This window comes from Thunnus maccoyii, chromosome 17, assembly GCF_910596095.1.
Source record: "Thunnus maccoyii chromosome 17, fThuMac1.1, whole genome shotgun sequence".
Taxonomy (NCBI): Eukaryota; Metazoa; Chordata; class Actinopteri; order Scombriformes; family Scombridae; genus Thunnus; species Thunnus maccoyii.
This window is the reverse complement of record NC_056549.1, coordinates 25,120,578-25,134,876: the sequence shown is the minus strand read 5'-3', so window position 1 is coordinate 25,134,876 and position 14,299 is coordinate 25,120,578. Positions and strand designations below refer to the sequence as shown.

Here is a 14,299-nt window from a genome sequence, read left to right as displayed (position 1 = left end):
CGGCACGAGTGCTTGTCTCGTCTGATTTTGTATCACCCTTTTCTTTCCTTTGTCTTTTTACCGATCCTTAACGCTGCGCGCACGAGTGATGTCCTGCATTTGAAATGTCTGGATGTGGTCAAGCGATTGGAAGACACGTCTGGAGGTCAGTGTGCGCGAATGCTTTAACTGGCCCCGGAGGCCGCAGCCCACCTTTTTCACAGTTTCCGTAGTGTAGTGGTTATCACGTTCGCCTCACACGCGAAAGGTCCCCGGTTCGAAACCGGGCGGAAACACTTCTTTGTGTTCACACGGAGTAACTGAATCAAACTGTGCTGTCTCACATTAGCAGTGAGAAGGACGCGTAGACTTAAAGTTTGGTGCTCCAATGTCAGCGGAGAACTTGGTTATGTCTTATTCTGTGTCGCTTTTGTTTGTTTTCAAACCATCCTCGACGTTGCCCAAAAGCAAGGACGACCTCCTGTATTTGAAATGTTTGGATATGCTCAAGCAATTGAAGACATGTCGGGGGGGGGGTCAAGTGCTTTGAGCCACCCGCGTGAACGGTGCCAAGCTTTTCACAGTTTCCGTAGTGTAGTGGTTATCACGTTCGCCTAACACGCGAAAGGTCCCCGGTTCGAAACCGGGCGGAAACACTCCTCTGTTTATGCTCACTCTGAGTCGTGAATAAAATCAAACGACGGAGATTCACACCAGCAGCACACTGGGCGGTATGCAGCGCCGCGTCAAACCATAGAAAACCGCATGGAGCTAAGGGAGGCACGAGGGATAAAGGAGTCACCGTCATAGTCATGTCTAATAACCGCTTCCAGTCATGCTTTCTGCCCAGCCGATTTTCTCATTTCTGCACGGGAACGCGGCAGGCCCATGTCCTGGCCGTATCGCTCTGTTGGACAGGAGGAGGAGCACGCATGGTGCTGCTGGTGTATTGCTTTTGTCTGGCCCGGTGAACAATCGGCAGCTGGCAGAAAAGTCAACTCTCCCCGTCGGGGAATCGAACCCCGGTCTTCCGCGTGACAGGCGGAGATACTGTCCACTATACTAACGAGGACGGCTGCACCACTCTCGGCACGTCAGCGGGCCGGTGGGGCGGTTCCCACCTTTACGGGGAACGCTCCAGCGGTCATCCAGATGTTTGAACGGAGAAGTCGCATGTCAACCTCATGGTGGCGCCAGGGGAGAAGGCAAAGGATCGCCGAAGCCATCGGAACGCATCGCTCGGGAGCCACGAATGTCTATACCAAATTTTGGGCCAACCCATCAAGCAGGTGTTCACATATATCACAAGTGAAATCCTCAGCTTCTGCTGGCGCTGGAGAAAACGTCAGAGGGTGACCAAAGTGCTTAGAGCGCATCCTGTGGGGACCGTGAAGCTCTGTCCCAACTCTCACGGCAATCCATCTAACGGTTGTCCAGATACTTCACTCTGGGCCACAAATGTCGACCTCACGGTGGCACTGGGGGAAAAGTGAAGAGGATCACCAGAGTCAGTAGGAGTCATCCTCTGGGGACCAGGGATGAATGTCTGGACTGCAATTTCCTTGCAATCCACCCAACAGTCGTTGAGATATTTAAGTCTGGGCCAAAGTGGTGTACCGACCCACGCTGCCATCCGTACAGCCATGCAGCTATGGTGGCAGAAAACGGAGTGAAAGTTGTAGAGTTGAGGCTTTGACATTTACATCTGGGTTTTGCTACTGCCGAAACGACTGATTCTGTCGCTTCTCTGAGGACAGTCTCCATTGACGGTTCACTGAAATGTCTCCAATGCCGCGGCACGAGTGCTTGTCTCGTCTGATTTTGTATCACCCTTTTCTTTCCTTTGTCTTTTTACCGATCCTTAACGCTGCGCGCACGAGTGATGTCCTGCATTTGAAATGTCTGGATGTGGTCAAGCGATTGGAAGACACGTCTGGAGGTCAGTGTGCGCGAATGCTTTAACTGGCCCCGGAGGCCGCAGCCCACCTTTTTCACAGTTTCCGTAGTGTAGTGGTTATCACGTTCGCCTCACACGCGAAAGGTCCCCGGTTCGAAACCGGGCGGAAACACTTCTTTGTGTTCACACGGAGTAACTGAATCAAACTGTGCTGTCTCACATTAGCAGTGAGAAGGACGCGTAGACTTAAAGTTTGGTGCTCCAATGTCAGCGGAGAACTTGGTTATGTCTTATTCTGTGTCGCTTTTGTTTGTTTTCAAACCATCCTCGACGTTGCCCAAAAGCAAGGACGACCTCCTGTATTTGAAATGTTTGGATATGCTCAAGCAATTGAAGACATGTCGGGGGGGGGGTCAAGTGCTTTGAGCCACCCGCGTGAACGGTGCCAAGCTTTTCACAGTTTCCGTAGTGTAGTGGTTATCACGTTCGCCTAACACGCGAAAGGTCCCCGGTTCGAAACCGGGCGGAAACACTCCTCTGTTTATGCTCACTCTGAGTCGTGAATAAAATCAAACGACGGAGATTCACACCAGCAGCACACTGGGCGGTATGCAGCGCCGCGTCAAACCATAGAAAACCGCATGGAGCTAAGGGAGGCACGAGGGATAAAGGAGTCACCGTCATAGTCATGTCTAATAACCGCTTCCAGTCATGCTTTCTGCCCAGCCGATTTTCTCATTTCTGCACGGGAACGCGGCAGGCCCATGTCCTGGCCGTATCGCTCTGTTGGACAGGAGGAGGAGCACGCATGGTGCTGCTGGTGTATTGCTTTTGTCTGGCCCGGTGAACAATCGGCAGCTGGCAGAAAAGTCAACTCTCCCCGTCGGGGAATCGAACCCCGGTCTTCCGCGTGACAGGCGGAGATACTGTCCACTATACTAACGAGGACGGCTGCACCACTCTCGGCACGTCAGCGGGCCGGTGGGGCGGTTCCCACCTTTACGGGGAACGCTCCAGCGGTCATCCAGATGTTTGAACGGAGAAGTCGCATGTCAACCTCATGGTGGCGCCAGGGGAGAAGGCAAAGGATCGCCGAAGCCATCGGAACGCATCGCTCGGGAGCCACGAATGTCTATACCAAATTTTGGGCCAACCCATCAAGCAGGTGTTCACATATATCACAAGTGAAATCCTCAGCTTCTGCTGGCGCTGGAGAAAACGTCAGAGGGTGACCAAAGTGCTTAGAGCGCATCCTGTGGGGACCGTGAAGCTCTGTCCCAACTCTCACGGCAATCCATCTAACGGTTGTCCAGATACTTCACTCTGGGCCACAAATGTCGACCTCACGGTGGCACTGGGGGAAAAGTGAAGAGGATCACCAGAGTCAGTAGGAGTCATCCTCTGGGGACCAGGGATGAATGTCTGGACTGCAATTTCCTTGCAATCCACCCAACAGTCGTTGAGATATTTAAGTCTGGGCCAAAGTGGTGTACCGACCCACGCTGCCATCCGTACAGCCATGCAGCTATGGTGGCAGAAAACGGAGTGAAAGTTGTAGAGTTGAGGCTTTGACATTTACATCTGGGTTTTGCTACTGCCGAAACGACTGATTCTGTCGCTTCTCTGAGGACAGTCTCCATTGACGGTTCACTGAAATGTCTCCAATGCCGCGGCACGAGTGCTTGTCTCGTCTGATTTTGTATCACCCTTTTCTTTCCTTTGTCTTTTTACCGATCCTTAACGCTGCGCGCACGAGTGATGTCCTGCATTTGAAATGTCTGGATGTGGTCAAGCGATTGGAAGACACGTCTGGAGGTCAGTGTGCGCGAATGCTTTAACTGGCCCCGGAGGCCGCGGCCCACCTTTTTCACAGTTTCCGTAGTGTAGTGGTTATCACGTTTGCCTCACACGCGAAAGGTCCCCGGTTCGAAACCGGGCGGAAACACTTCTTTGTGTTCACACGGAGTAACTGAATCAAACTGTGCTGTCTCACATTAGCAGTGAGAAGGACGCGTAGACTTAAAGTTTGGTGCTCCAATGTCAGCGGAGAACTTGGTTATGTCTTATTCTGTGTCGCTTTTGTTTGTTTTCAAACCATCCTCGACGTTGCCCAAAAGCAAGGACGACCTCCTGTATTTGAAATGTTTGGATATGCTCAAGCAATTGAAGACATGTCGGGGGGGGGGTCAAGTGCTTTGAGCCACCCGCGTGAACGGTGCCAAGCTTTTCACAGTTTCCGTAGTGTAGTGGTTATCACGTTCGCCTAACACGCGAAAGGTCCCCGGTTCGAAACCGGGCGGAAACACTCCTCTGTTTATGCTCACTCTGAGTCGTGAATAAAATCAAACGACGGAGATTCACACCAGCAGCACACTGGGCGGTATGCAGCGCCGCGTCAAACCATAGAAAACCGCATGGAGCTAAGGGAGGCACGAGGGATAAAGGAGTCACCGTCATAGTCATGTCTAATAACCGCTTCCAGTCATGCTTTCTGCCCAGCCGATTTTCTCATTTCTGCACGGGAACGCGGCAGGCCCATGTCCTGGCCGTATCGCTCTGTTGGACAGGAGGAGGAGCACGCATGGTGCTGCTGGTGTATTGCTTTTGTCTGGCCCGGTGAACAATCGGCAGCTGGCAGAAAAGTCAACTCTCCCCGTCGGGGAATCGAACCCCGGTCTTCCGCGTGACAGGCGGAGATACTGTCCACTATACTAACGAGGACGGCTGCACCACTCTCGGCACGTCAGCGGGCCGGTGGGGCGGTTCCCACCTTTACGGGGAACGCTCCAGCGGTCATCCAGATGTTTGAACGGAGAAGTCGCATGTCAACCTCATGGTGGCGCCAGGGGAGAAGGCAAAGGATCGCCGAAGCCATCGGAACGCATCGCTCGGGAGCCACGAATGTCTATACCAAATTTTGGGCCAACCCATCAAGCAGGTGTTCACATATATCACAAGTGAAATCCTCAGCTTCTGCTGGCGCTGGAGAAAACGTCAGAGGGTGACCAAAGTGCTTAGAGCGCATCCTGTGGGGACCGTGAAGCTCTGTCCCAACTCTCACGGCAATCCATCTAACGGTTGTCCAGATACTTCACTCTGGGCCACAAATGTCGACCTCACGGTGGCACTGGGGGAAAAGTGAAGAGGATCACCAGAGTCAGTAGGAGTCATCCTCTGGGGACCAGGGATGAATGTCTGGACTGCAATTTCCTTGCAATCCACCCAACAGTCGTTGAGATATTTAAGTCTGGGCCAAAGTGGTGTACCGACCCACGCTGCCATCCGTACAGCCATGCAGCTATGGTGGCAGAAAACGGAGTGAAAGTTGTAGAGTTGAGGCTTTGACATTTACATCTGGGTTTTGCTACTGCCGAAACGACTGATTCTGTCGCTTCTCTGAGGACAGTCTCCATTGACGGTTCACTGAAATGTCTCCAATGCCGCGGCACGAGTGCTTGTCTCGTCTGATTTTGTATCACCCTTTTCTTTCCTTTGTCTTTTTACCGATCCTTAACGCTGCGCGCACGAGTGATGTCCTGCATTTGAAATGTCTGGATGTGGTCAAGCGATTGGAAGACACGTCTGGAGGTCAGTGTGCGCGAATGCTTTAACTGGCCCCGGAGGCCGCGGCCCACCTTTTTCACAGTTTCCGTAGTGTAGTGGTTATCACGTTCGCCTCACACGCGAAAGGTCCCCGGTTCGAAACCGGGCGGAAACACTTCTTTGTGTTCACACGGAGTAACTGAATCAAACTGTGCTGTCTCATATTAGCAGTGAGAAGGACGCGTAGACTTAAAGTTTGGTGCTCCAATGTCAGCGGAGAACTTGGTTATGTCTTATTCTGTGTCGCTTTTGTTTGTTTTCAAACCATCCTCGACGTTGCCCAAAAGCAAGGACGACCTCCTGTATTTGAAATGTTTGGATATGCTCAAGCAATTGAAGACATGTCGGGGGGGGGGTCAAGTGCTTTGAGCCACCCGCGTGAACGGTGCCAAGCTTTTCACAGTTTCCGTAGTGTAGTGGTTATCACGTTCGCCTAACACGCGAAAGGTCCCCGGTTCGAAACCGGGCGGAAACACTCCTCTTTTTATGCTCACTCTGAGTCGTGAATAAAATCAAACGACGGAGATTCACACCAGCAGCACACTGGGCGGTATGCAGCGCCGCGTCAAACCATAGAAAACCGCATGGAGCTAAGGGAGGCACGAGGGATAAAGGAGTCACCGTCATAGTCATGTCTAATAACCGCTTCCAGTCATGCTTTCTGCCCAGCCGATTTTCTCATTTCTGCACGGGAACGCGGCAGGCCCATGTCCTGGCCGTATCGCTCTGTTGGACAGGAGGAGGAGCACGCATGGTGCTGCTGGTGTATTGCTTTTGTCTGGCCCGGTGAACAATCGGCAGCTGGCAGAAAAGTCAACTCTCCCCGTCGGGGAATCGAACCCCGGTCTTCCGCGTGACAGGCGGAGATACTGTCCACTATACTAACGAGGACGGCTGCACCACTCTCGGCACGTCAGCGGGCCGGTGGGGCGGTTCCCACCTTTACGGGGAACGCTCCAGCGGTCATCCAGATGTTTGAACGGAGAAGTCGCATGTCAACCTCATGGTGGCGCCAGGGGAGAAGGCAAAGGATCGCCGAAGCCATCGGAACGCATCGCTCGGGAGCCACGAATGTCTGTACCAAATTTTGGGCCAACCCATCAAGCAGGTGTTCACATATATCACAAGTGAAATCCTCAGCTTCTGCTGGCGCTGGAGAAAACGTCAGAGGGTGACCAAAGTGCTTAGAAAGCATCCTGTGGGGACCGTGAAGCTCTGTCCCAACTCTCACGGCAATCCATCTAACGGTTGTCCAGATACTTCACTCTGGGCCACAAATGTCGACCTCACGGTGGCACTGGGGGAAAAGTGAAGAGGATCACCAGAGACAGTAGGATTCATCCTCTGGGGACCAGGGATGAATGTCTGGACTTCAATTTCCTTGCAATCCACCCAACAGTCGTTGAGATATTTAAGTCTGGGCCAAAGTGGTGTACCGACCCACGCTGCCATCCGTACAGCCATGCAGCTATGGTGGCAGAAAACGGAGTGAAAGTTGTAGAGTTGAGGCCTTGACATTTACATCTGGGTTTTGCTACTGCCGAAACGACTGATTCTGTCGCTTCTCTGAGGACAGTCTCCATTGACGGTTCACTGAAATGTCTCCAATGCCGCGGCACGAGTGCTTGTCTCGTCTGATTTTGTATCACCCTTTTCTTTCCTTTGTCTTTTTACCGATCCTTAACGCTGCGCGCACGAGTGATGTCCTGCATTTGAAATGTCTGGATGTGGTCAAGCGATTGGAAGACACGTCTGGAGGTCAGTGTGCACGAATGCTTTAAGTGGCCCCGGAGGCCGCGGCCCACCTTTTTCACAGTTTCCGTAGTGTAGTGGTTATCACGTTCGCCTCACACGCGAAAGGTCCCCGGTTCGAAACCGGGCGGAAACACTCCTCTGTTTATGCTCACTCTGAGTCGTGAATAAAATCAAACGACGGAGATTCACACCAGCAGCACACTGGGCGGTATGCAGCGCCGCGTCAAATCATAGAAAACCGCATGGAGCTAACGGAGGCACGAGGGATAAAGGAGTCACCGTCATAGTCATGTCTAATAACCGCTTCCAGTCATGCTTTCTGCCCAGCCGATTTTCTCATTTCTGCACGGGAACGCGGCAGGCCCATGTCCTGGCCGTATCGCTCTGTTGGACAGGAGGAGGAGCACGCATGGTGCTGCTGGTGTATTGCTTTTGTCTGGCCCGGTGAACAATCGGCAGCTGGCAGAAAAGTCAACTCTCCCCGTCGGGGAATCGAACCCCGGTCTTCCGCGTGACAGGCGGAGATACTGTCCACTATACTAACGAGGACGGCTGCACCACGCTCGGCACGTCAGCGGGCCGGTGGGGCGGTTCCCACCTTTACGGGGAACGCTCCAGCGGTCATCCAGATGTTTGAACGGAGAAGTCGCATGTCAACCTCATGGTGGCGCCAGGGGAGAAGGCAAAGGATCGCCGAAGCCATCGGAACGCATCGCTCGGGAGCCACGAATGTCTATACCAAATTTTGGGCCAACCCATCAAGCAGGTGTTCACATATATCACAAGTGAAATCCTCAGCTTCTGCTGGCGCTGGAGAAAACGTCAGAGGGTGACCAAAGTGCTTAGAGCGCATCCTGTGGGGACCGTGAAGCTCTGTCCCAACTCTCACGGCAATCCATCTAACGGTTGTCCAGATACTTCACTCTGGGCCACAAATGTCGACCTCACGGTGGCACTGGGGGAAAAGTGAAGAGGATCACCAGAGTCAGTAGGATTCATCCTCTGGGGACCAGGGATGAATGTCTGGACTGCAATTTCCTTGCAATCCACCCAACAGTCGTTGAGATATTTAAGTCTGGGCCAAAGTGGTGTACCGACCCACGCTGCCATCCGTACAGCCATGCAGCTATGGTGGCAGAAAACGGAGTGAAAGTTGTAGAGTTGAGGCCTTGACATTTACATCTGGGTTTTGCTACTGCCGAAACGACTGATTCTGTCGCTTCTCTGAGGACAGTCTCCATTGACGGTTCACTGAAATGTCTCCAATGCCGCGGCACGAGTGCTTGTCTCGTCTGATTTTGTATCACCCTTTTCTTTCCTTTGTCTTTTTACCGATCCTTAACGCTGCGCGCACGAGTGATGTCCTGCATTTGAAATGTCTGGATGTGGTCAAGCGATTGGAAGACACGTCTGGAGGTCAGTGTGCACGAATGCTTTAAGTGGCCCCGGAGGCCGCGGCCCACCTTTTTCACAGTTTCCGTAGTGTAGTGGTTATCACGTTCGCCTCACACGCGAAAGGTCCCCGGTTCGAAACCGGGCGGAAACACTTCTTTGTGTTCACACGGAGTAACTGAATCAAACTGTGCTGTCTCATATTAGCAGTGAGAAGGACGCGTAGACTTAAAGTTTGGTGCTCCAATGTCAGCGGAGAACTTGGTTATGTCTTATTCTGTGTCGCTTTTGTTTGTTTTCAAACCATCCTCGACGTTGCCCAAAAGCAAGGACGACCTCCTGTATTTGAAATGTTTGGATATGCTCAAGCAATTGAAGACATGTCGGGGGGGGGGGGTCAAGTGCTTTGAGCCACCCGCGTGAACGGTGCCAAGCTTTTCACAGTTTCCGTAGTGTAGTGGTTATCACGTTCGCCTAACACGCGAAAGGTCCCCGGTTCGAAACCGGGCGGAAACACTCCTCTGTTTATGCTCACTCTGAGTCGTGAATAAAATCAAACGACGGAGATTCACACCAGCAGCACACTGGGCGGTATGCAGCGCCGCGTCAAACCATAGAAAACCGCATGGAGCTAAGGGAGGCACGAGGGATAAAGGAGTCACCGTCATAGTCATGTCTAATAACCGCTTCCAGTCATGCTTTCTGCCCAGCCGATTTTCTCATTTCTGCACGGGAACGCGGCAGGCCCATGTCCTGGCCGTATCGCTCTGTTGGACAGGAGGAGGAGCACGCATGGTGCTGCTGGTGTATTGCTTTTGTCTGGCCCGGTGAACAATCGGCAGCTGGCAGAAAAGTCAACTCTCCCCGTCGGGGAATCGAACCCCGGTCTTCCGCGTGACAGGCGGAGATACTGTCCACTATACTAATGAGGACGGCTGCACCACTCTCGGCACGTCAGCGGGCCGGTGGGGCGGTTCCCACCTTTACGGGGAACGCTCCAGCGGTCATCCAGATGTTTGAACGGAGAAGTCGCATGTCAACCTCATGGTGGCGCCAGGGGAGAAGGCAAAGGATCGCCGAAGCCATCGGAACGCATCGCTCGGGAGCCACGAATGTCTATACCAAATTTTGGGCCAACCCATCAAGCAGGTGTTCACATATATCACAAGTGAAATCCTCAGCTTCTGCTGGCGCTGGAGAAAACGTCAGAGGGTGACCAAAGTGCTTAGAGCGCATCCTGTGGGGACCGTGAAGCTCTGTCCCAACTCTCACGGCAATCCATCTAACGGTTGTCCAGATACTTCACTCTGGGCCACAAATGTCGACCTAGCGGTGGCACTGGGGGAAAAGTGAAGAGGATCACCAGAGTCAGTAGGATTCATCCTCTGGGGACCAGGGATGAATGTCTGGACTGCAATTTCCTTGCAATCCACCCAACAGTCGTTGAGATATTTAAGTCTGGGCCAAAGTGGTGTACCGACCCACGCTGCCATCCGTACAGCCATGCAGCTATGGTGGCAGAAAACGGAGTGAAAGTTGTAGAGTTGAGGCCTTGACATTTACATCTGGGTTTTGCTACTGCCGAAACGACTGATTCTGTCGCTTCTCTGAGGACAGTCTCCATTGACGGTTCACTGAAATGTCTCCAATGCCGCGGCACGAGTGCTTGTCTCGTCTGATTTTGTATCACCCTTTTCTTTCCTTTGTCTTTTTACCGATCCTTAACTCTGCGCGCACGAGTGATGTCCTGCATTTGAAATGTCTGGATGTGGTCAAGCGATTGGAAGACACGTCTGGAGGTCAGTGTGCGCGAATGCTTTAACTGGCCCCGGAGGCCGCGGCCCACCTTTTTCACAGTTTCCGTAGTGTAGTGGTTATCACGTTCGCCTCACACGCGAAAGGTCCCCGGTTCGAAACCGGGCGGAAACACTTCTTTGTGTTCACACGGAGTAACTGAATCAAACTGTGCTGTCTCATATTAGCAGTGAGAAGGACGCGTAGACTTAAAGTTTGGTGCTCCAATGTCAGCGGAGAACTTGGTTATGTCTTATTCTGTGTCGCTTTTGTTCGTTTTCAAACCATCCTCGACGTTGCCCAAAAGCAAGGACGACCTCCTGTATTTGAAATGTTTGGATATGCTCAAGCAATTGAAGACATGTCGGGGGGGGGTCAAGTGCTTTGAGCCACCCGCGTGAACGGTGCCAAGCTTTTCACAGTTTCCGTAGTGTAGTGGTTATCACGTTCGCCTAACACGCGAAAGGTCCCCGGTTCGAAACCGGGCGGAAACACTCCTCTGTTTATGCTCACTCTGAGTCGTGAATAAAATCAAACGACGGAGATTCACACCAGCAGCACACTGGGCGGTATGCAGCGCCGCGTCAAACCATAGAAAACCGCATGGAGCTAAGGGAGGCACGAGGGATAAAGGAGTCACCGTCATAGTCATGTCTAATAACCGCTTCCAGTCATGCTTTCTGCCCAGCCGATTTTCTCATTTCTGCACGGGAACGCGGCAGGCCCATGTCCTGGCCGTATCGCTCTGTTGGACAGGAGGAGGAGCACGCATGGTGCTGCTGGTGTATTGCTTTTGTCTGGCCCGGTGAACAATCGGCAGCTGGCAGAAAAGTCAACTCTCCCCGTCGGGGAATCGAACCCCGGTCTTCCGCGTGACAGGCGGAGATACTGTCCACTATACTAACGAGGACGGCTGCACCACTCTCGGCACGTCAGCGGGCCGGTGGGGCGGTTCCCACCTTTACGGGGAACGCTCCAGCGGTCATCCAGATGTTTGAACGGAGAAGTCGCATGTCAACCTCATGGTGGCGCCAGGGGAGAAGGCAAAGGATCGCCGAAGCCATCGGAACGCATCGCTCGGGAGCCACGAATGTCTGTACCAAATTTTGGGCCAACCCATCAAGCAGGTGTTCACATATATCACAAGTGAAATCCTCAGCTTCTGCTGGCGCTGGAGAAAACGTCAGAGGGTGACCAAAGTGCTTAGAAAGCATCCTGTGGGGACCGTGAAGCTCTGTCCCAACTCTCACGGCAATCCATCTAACGGTTGTCCAGATACTTCACTCTGGGCCACAAATGTCGACCTCACGGTGGCACTGGGGGAAAAGTGAAGAGGATCACCAGAGACAGTAGGATTCATCCTCTGGGGACCAGGGATGAATGTCTGGACTTCAATTTCCTTGCAATCCACCCAACAGTCGTTGAGATATTTAAGTCTGGGCCAAAGTGGTGTACCGACCCACGCTGCCATCCGTACAGCCATGCAGCTATGGTGGCAGAAAACGGAGTGAAAGTTGTAGAGTTGAGGCCTTGACATTTACATCTGGGTTTTGCTACTGCCGAAACGACTGATTCTGTCGCTTCTCTGAGGACAGTCTCCATTGACGGTTCACTGAAATGTCTCCAATGCCGCGGCACGAGTGCTTGTCTCGTCTGATTTTGTATCACCCTTTTCTTTCCTTTGTCTTTTTACCGATCCTTAACGCTGCGCGCACGAGTGATGTCCTGCATTTGAAATGTCTGGATGTGGTCAAGCGATTGGAAGACACGTCTGGAGGTCAGTGTGCACGAATGCTTTAAGTGGCCCCGGAGGCCGCGGCCCACCTTTTTCACAGTTTCCGTAGTGTAGTGGTTATCACGTTCGCCTCACACGCGAAAGGTCCCCGGTTCGAAACCGGGCGGAAACACTCCTCTGTTTATGCTCACTCTGAGTCGTGAATAAAATCAAACGACGGAGATTCACACCAGCAGCACACTGGGCGGTATGCAGCGCCGCGTCAAACCATAGAAAACCGCATGGAGCTAAGGGAGGCACGAGGGATAAAGGAGTCACCGTCATAGTCATGTCTAATAACCGCTTCCAGTCATGCTTTCTGCCCAGCCGATTTTCTCATTTCTGCACGGGAACGCGGCAGGCCCATGTCCTGGCCGTATCGCTCTGTTGGACAGGAGGAGGAGCACGCATGGTGCTGCTGGTGTATTGCTTTTGTCTGGCCCGGTGAACAATCGGCAGCTGGCAGAAAAGTCAACTCTCCCCGTCGGGGAATCGAACCCCGGTCTTCCGCGTGACAGGCGGAGATACTGTCCACTATACTAACGAGGACGGCTGCACCACTCTCGGCACGTCAGCGGGCCGGTGGGGCGGTTCCCACCTTTACGGGGAACGCTCCAGCGGTCATCCAGATGTTTGAACGGAGAAGTCGCATGTCAACCTCATGGTGGCGCCAGGGGAGAAGGCAAAGGATCGCCGAAGCCATCGGAACGCATCGCTCGGGAGCCACGAATGTCTATACCAAATTTTGGGCCAACCCATCAAGCAGGTGTTCACATATATCACAAGTGAAATCCTCAGCTTCTGCTGGCGCTGGAGAAAACGTCAGAGGGTGACCAAAGTGCTTAGAGCGCATCCTGTGGGGACCGTGAAGCTCTGTCCCAACTCTCACGGCAATCCATCTAACGGTTGTCCAGATACTTCACTCTGGGCCACAAATGTCGACCTCACGGTGGCACTGGGGGAAAAGTGAAGAGGATCACCAGAGTCAGTAGGATTCATCCTCTGGGGACCAGGGATGAATGTCTGGACTGCAATTTCCTTGCAATCCACCCAACAGTCGTTGAGATATTTAAGTCTGGGCCAAAGTGGTGTACCGACCCACGCTGCCATCCGTACAGCCATGCAGCTATGGTGGCAGAAAACGGAGTGAAAGTTGTAGAGTTGAGGCCTTGACATTTACATCTGGGTTTTGCTACTGCCGAAACGACTGATTCTGTCGCTTCTCTGAGGACAGTCTCCATTGACGGTTCACTGAAATGTCTCCAATGCCGCGGCACGAGTGCTTGTCTCGTCTGATTTTGTATCACCCTTTTCTTTCCTTTGTCTTTTTACCGATCCTTAACGCTGCGCGCACGAGTGATGTCCTGCATTTGAAATGTCTGGATGTGGTCAAGCGATTGGAAGACACGTCTGGAGGTCAGTGTGCACGAATGCTTTAAGTGGCCCCGGAGGCCGCGGCCCACCTTTTTCACAGTTTCCGTAGTGTAGTGGTTATCACGTTCGCCTCACACGCGAAAGATCCCCGGTTCGAAACCGGGCGGAAACACTTCTTTGTGTTCACACGGAGTAACTGAATCAAACTGTGCTGTCTCATATTAGCAGTGAGAAGGACGCGTAGACTTAAAGTTTGGTGCTCCAATGTCAGCGGAGAACTTGGTTATGTCTTATTCTGTGTCGCTTTTGTTTGTTTTCAAACCATCCTCGACGTTGCCCAAAAGCAAGGACGACCTCCTGTATTTGAAATGTTTGGATATGCTCAAGCAATTGAAGACATGTCGGGGGGGGGGGGGGTCAAGTGCTTTGAGCCACCCGCGTGAACGGTGCCAAGCTTTTCACAGTTTCCGTAGTGTAGTGGTTATCACGTTCGCCTAACACGCGAAAGGTCCCCGGTTCGAAACCGGGCGGAAACACTCCTCTGTTTATGCTCACTCTGAGTCGTGAATAAAATCAAACGACGGAGATTCACACCAGCAGCACACTGGGCGGTATGCAGCGCCGCGTCAAACCATAGAAAACCGCATGGAGCTAAGGGAGGCACGAGGGATAAAGGAGTCACCGTCATAGTCATGTCTAATAACCGCTTCCAGTCATGCTTTCTGCCCAGC

The 14,299-nt window shown here is 52.7% G+C and overlaps 23 non-coding genes across 23 annotated transcripts; 16 read left to right on the top strand and 7 right to left on the bottom strand.

Annotated features, from left to right (window-relative positions):
* Positions 1–202: 202 nt before the first annotated feature.
* On the top strand, positions 203–275 carry trnav-cac. Its single transcript has one exon. It is a non-coding gene; the product is annotated as a tRNA-Val (tRNA).
* A 287-nt stretch (positions 276–562) lies between these two features.
* Positions 563–635, top strand: trnav-aac. The gene has a single exon. It is a non-coding gene; the product is annotated as a tRNA-Val (tRNA).
* A 344-nt stretch (positions 636–979) lies between these two features.
* trnad-guc lies at positions 980–1,051 on the bottom strand. Its single transcript has one exon. It is a non-coding gene; the product is annotated as a tRNA-Asp (tRNA).
* A 924-nt stretch (positions 1,052–1,975) lies between these two features.
* Positions 1,976–2,048, top strand: trnav-cac. The gene has a single exon. It is a non-coding gene; the product is annotated as a tRNA-Val (tRNA).
* A 287-nt stretch (positions 2,049–2,335) lies between these two features.
* Positions 2,336–2,408, top strand: trnav-aac. Its single transcript has one exon. It is a non-coding gene; the product is annotated as a tRNA-Val (tRNA).
* Positions 2,409–2,752: 344 nt separating this feature from the next.
* On the bottom strand, positions 2,753–2,824 carry trnad-guc. Its single transcript has one exon. It is a non-coding gene; the product is annotated as a tRNA-Asp (tRNA).
* A 924-nt stretch (positions 2,825–3,748) lies between these two features.
* trnav-cac lies at positions 3,749–3,821 on the top strand. The gene has a single exon. It is a non-coding gene; the product is annotated as a tRNA-Val (tRNA).
* A 287-nt stretch (positions 3,822–4,108) lies between these two features.
* On the top strand, positions 4,109–4,181 carry trnav-aac. Its single transcript has one exon. It is a non-coding gene; the product is annotated as a tRNA-Val (tRNA).
* A 344-nt stretch (positions 4,182–4,525) lies between these two features.
* Positions 4,526–4,597, bottom strand: trnad-guc. The gene has a single exon. It is a non-coding gene; the product is annotated as a tRNA-Asp (tRNA).
* Positions 4,598–5,521: 924 nt separating this feature from the next.
* On the top strand, positions 5,522–5,594 carry trnav-cac. Its single transcript has one exon. It is a non-coding gene; the product is annotated as a tRNA-Val (tRNA).
* Positions 5,595–5,881: 287 nt separating this feature from the next.
* trnav-aac lies at positions 5,882–5,954 on the top strand. The gene has a single exon. It is a non-coding gene; the product is annotated as a tRNA-Val (tRNA).
* Positions 5,955–6,298: 344 nt separating this feature from the next.
* On the bottom strand, positions 6,299–6,370 carry trnad-guc. The gene has a single exon. It is a non-coding gene; the product is annotated as a tRNA-Asp (tRNA).
* A 924-nt stretch (positions 6,371–7,294) lies between these two features.
* trnav-cac lies at positions 7,295–7,367 on the top strand. The gene has a single exon. It is a non-coding gene; the product is annotated as a tRNA-Val (tRNA).
* Positions 7,368–7,711: 344 nt separating this feature from the next.
* trnad-guc lies at positions 7,712–7,783 on the bottom strand. Its single transcript has one exon. It is a non-coding gene; the product is annotated as a tRNA-Asp (tRNA).
* A 924-nt stretch (positions 7,784–8,707) lies between these two features.
* trnav-cac lies at positions 8,708–8,780 on the top strand. The gene has a single exon. It is a non-coding gene; the product is annotated as a tRNA-Val (tRNA).
* Positions 8,781–9,069: 289 nt separating this feature from the next.
* On the top strand, positions 9,070–9,142 carry trnav-aac. Its single transcript has one exon. It is a non-coding gene; the product is annotated as a tRNA-Val (tRNA).
* Positions 9,143–10,482: 1,340 nt separating this feature from the next.
* trnav-cac lies at positions 10,483–10,555 on the top strand. Its single transcript has one exon. It is a non-coding gene; the product is annotated as a tRNA-Val (tRNA).
* Positions 10,556–10,841: 286 nt separating this feature from the next.
* Positions 10,842–10,914, top strand: trnav-aac. The gene has a single exon. It is a non-coding gene; the product is annotated as a tRNA-Val (tRNA).
* Positions 10,915–11,258: 344 nt separating this feature from the next.
* On the bottom strand, positions 11,259–11,330 carry trnad-guc. The gene has a single exon. It is a non-coding gene; the product is annotated as a tRNA-Asp (tRNA).
* Positions 11,331–12,254: 924 nt separating this feature from the next.
* trnav-cac lies at positions 12,255–12,327 on the top strand. The gene has a single exon. It is a non-coding gene; the product is annotated as a tRNA-Val (tRNA).
* Positions 12,328–12,671: 344 nt separating this feature from the next.
* Positions 12,672–12,743, bottom strand: trnad-guc. Its single transcript has one exon. It is a non-coding gene; the product is annotated as a tRNA-Asp (tRNA).
* Positions 12,744–13,667: 924 nt separating this feature from the next.
* On the top strand, positions 13,668–13,740 carry trnav-cac. The gene has a single exon. It is a non-coding gene; the product is annotated as a tRNA-Val (tRNA).
* Positions 13,741–14,031: 291 nt separating this feature from the next.
* trnav-aac lies at positions 14,032–14,104 on the top strand. Its single transcript has one exon. It is a non-coding gene; the product is annotated as a tRNA-Val (tRNA).
* Positions 14,105–14,299: the final 195 nt, after the last annotated feature.